We start from the raw sequence: 3,947 nt of genomic DNA, 5'->3' as shown, positions 1-3,947 counted from the left end.
GTGGTTAAGAATAGGTTTCTTTTGATGATTTAGTAGCTTGCTTCCATTTTTTCTTTCTGTAGCAGTTTAAGAAATGATCAGATAATGTTAAAAAGGCTAGAAATAGTGCCTTGGCCTCTCTTCCTCCCTCTGGGACCATGATTTGAGGCAAAGACTCTCTTGCTGCCCCAAAAACACAGATTTTCCTCATTCCTAGGACTTCTAGCGTTTGCAGCTCTCTAGTAGGTTGATAGTCCAGTTTTTCTTTGCTTTAGATCTTCTTTATCATGTTCACTTCCTGATTTACAATAGTCCTTTTGCATGATTTCCTTTCTTATAGCATTTCCCAGCATTTCCTTCTATACATCATAGTTTAGTCCATTTTAATGCAAAACTCTGTTTTTCCTAGGATGCACTCATTTCATTGGTTGCTTGATTTTCTTGGTTAACTGTCAGTTTCTATGCAGCAGATCTCTTCCAGCAGTAGGCCAGGTTACCAGTAATCACACCATCCATCTGATCCATGCCCTATAGGTCTCCCAAACCTCACCTCAATTCTACCCTAGTTTCCTTCATTTTTCATAAGAACTTCTTCCTCTCTCCTTGAGAAAACCCAATCATCTTTCTCTCTCCTGGTGATTCATCGTAGACCTTAGGCACCCTGAAAACTCATTCCAACCTTCACCCACCTTTTCCACCCACTCTCACACCCTCAAAACAACGAAAATTTCTCTCGGCCTCCACCTGTAGGCCTCCTGTAGTTTCCCTATTTTCCTCCTGTAGTTTTTCATGTAGTCTTTCTTTTGAAGGTCGAGTGTGGGAAAAGCCTCCATAAGACCACCTAAGAACTCCTAGGACCCATCCACACCATTCTACATCCTCCCAAGCTCCAAAACTTCCCTCTCTAATGCCACCTGTTCGATGCCACACTCACACACAATAAATTAGATGCATGTTAAATTCACTTAAAAACACATAAAAATCCAAACATATGTTTTCTGCTTATTTACTTCCAGAAATAGCATGGTTAGATGTTGTTTACTTCCTTGAGTAGGTAATGGCATTTCTTTCATGGTTTTCATAGTGTTTTTGGCAAAAGTATAATTAGCTTGTTAATTAGGGTTTATTAGGTTTTGCTTTACATTCCAGTCTTTCTCCTTTCTACAGTTAAAATAGCATCTGTAGAGTAATCTTTCTTTCCTCGCATCACACATAGAGCTTCTTCTAAAATCTATAGAAGTTGGCTTGAGCTCCTAGTGATCTCGCGCTGGCTGACCAAGTGACAACCTACAGTAAGAACTAGTACATGTGCATATAGCACCGACACTTCCAAGTTTGTTACGAACAACTGGGTTGATAAAAGTAAAGTTGGTAGCCTAGGAGTTGCAGCATTCTTGCTGCAATACTGGCTCTCACCACTTTTTGGTGCCGTTTCCAGGGAAGCATCAGAGTATTATGTGATTACTGCTTTCTTCTATTTCCTATTGCAACATTCTGCTAATAGTTTATTTCGGCAAAAGTAGACTAGTCATTTCTTTTCTTTCAGTTCTGCATTTCCTTGCTTTCCTTTTCAATTCTGCAAATTTCCATTCAGAAAGTTCATTTTAGCTAGTTTCAATTTGTTTTGTTCAATCACAATTTTTGTTTCTGCAGGTACTTTCAGTGTGGGGAAAAAGAAACAAAAAAAACCAACCAAAAATATTTCCTTTCATGCCTCGTAGGAGTAGAGATAACTTAGGAAAATTTTTGCCCAACACCCCCACTGCTTCACACAGCCAACCTTCTCTCTTCTTCGGTGGCTACAATCAAGAAGAACCCTTAGGTGAACATCCAAACATATTTGAAGAACCTATAGGGGAATAAGAAGAAGAAAACATTCCTCTGGAGCCAATGGCTGAAAACAGAAATGCTAGGGGAAATGGAGAGAGAATAGAGGGTACCTTCCTCATTTAGGAGACCAATGGGGACACCAAAATGAAGAATATAAGTCCTTCAGCCCTAACTCACTTCCATGGTCTAACTACAAAAGATGCTGACACCTTCTTGTTCGAGTTTGTTGTCATCTGTTAAACTTATGACTATGTAGAAGACGAGCAAAAGTTGAAACTGTTCCCTTCTACTCACAAGGACGCAGCACTACACTGGTTCATGGGATTACCTGGAAATAACATCACAACTTGGGCTCAGATGCAGCTGGCCTTTAACAAAAAGTATCGAGACTATTGTAGGTCAAAAGATACTAAAGAATAAATCTTCTCAATGACCATAGGAAGTGATGAGTCCCTGGAAGACTATGAAGAGAGGTTCCAGCTCAGTTACAAAAGGGCCAGATGTACACTTGACCCTGAGTCTCTGAAGTTGGTCCTGCTCAGGGGAATTCGAGAAGATATTTTAGACACCCTCCATCTACTGGCCAGGGGAGACATCTACCAACTATCCTATGAGGACATAAAGACTATTTTTAGAAACCATTCTAGAGCAGCCAGAAAGAAAGGTAGGGGGAGTCAACCCATAGCCAGTACCTCTTCTTCCAATTCATCCATTAAAGGTGAAATTGGAAGCATGCTGGAAGACTTCAAGAGTGAGATGCTGCAGACTCTTGCCATGCAAATGGATACCTTACATATCAAAATAAAATAAGAGGAAGCAGAGAGGGCTTTGGCTGTTTTTTGCCCTAGATGCACCAGGAGGCATCCTAGGAATGAATTCCCATTGAACTCTATAGGGGTTTGTTCAGTCTATGAAGAAGTTCATTCTACAGATAAGTGCCCTTCCTTGCTCGAACTTAAAGCTGTATACCAAGAGGCCGAAGGAGTCACTGAACAGATCTATTACATAAACCAAAGGAGGCTACATGGACCTAGACCATACCAGTAGGGGATGCAAGTGACCTCTAAGGCATACTACAACCCCAACCAAGTCACCTCCATACCTTCTTGGGGCCCCCTTGCTCATCCTTCCTAGTCCATGCCTCCTCCTTGGTCCTTCACATCTCAATATCATGCCCAACCAGCCACCCATTCATTTCAATCCTATGCTCAGCCGCAACCTCAGTGGAATGCATCTCATCAGGGGTGGAGGCCCCAATACAACTCTCTTCCCACTCTTTTGCGTCCACCACCTGCCCAAACACAATCGTTACCTTGTGCTCCACCAAGGCAACCCCAAATCCCTGCCCAGCTAAATCCGAACCTGAACAACAGATAAGATCAACAAGTGTATAGTGGGGAACCATCATGCCCAACTTATGCTGTGGAGATTCAAGAAATTAACTTGCCATATGGGAAAGTTCTCCCAAATAGCCAGCCTCTACCCAGGGAGGTTGAGGAAGATAAAGAGGAAAGTGAACCTAAAGCAAATCCACCCTTTCTTGAGAGACTATCCATGACAATCCAGCCTACCCCAAAAGAGACTGAACTCCCGGGAGAATTGAAACATTTATGTGTGAAGATACCACTTCTCCAAGCCATAAAAGATGTGCCTATCTATAATAGGTTGATCAAAGAGAAGTGCTTTAGGCATCCAGGAAGGCGCAAGAGAGATGCCCCAACCATCAATGTCATAGGACAACTGTCTGACCTGATGTTGGGGCAAGTAATCTGTCCAAAATATCTGGACCCTGGAAGCCCAGTAGTTGATGTCCACATCAATGGCACAATGGTCCCACATACCTTGATTGATCTGGGATCTGCCATTATTGTGATGATAAAGGACACAATGCTCAAACTTAACCTCCAAGGCTCCTTGAGGAAGACCACGACAGTGCTACAGCTAGCAGACCACTCCACAGTGACCCCTGAGGGGATTGTGGAAGATGTGATAGTCTCCATTGATTCTTGGGAGTACCCTACTAATTTCTTAGTTCTCCAGCCAAAGGAAAATCTCACTGGGTATCCTCTCATTTTAGGAAGACCCTGGTTAGCTACAGTCGATGCCTACATCCACTGCCAAGATGAGAACATGACCAT

This window comes from Pinus tabuliformis, chromosome 2_1, assembly GCF_031772625.1.
Source record: "Pinus tabuliformis cultivar Carrire ecotype Pingquan chromosome 2_1, CPIR1, whole genome shotgun sequence".
NCBI classification, from domain to species: domain Eukaryota; kingdom Viridiplantae; phylum Streptophyta; class Pinopsida; order Pinales; family Pinaceae; genus Pinus; species Pinus tabuliformis.
This window is presented reverse-complemented; position numbering follows the sequence as displayed.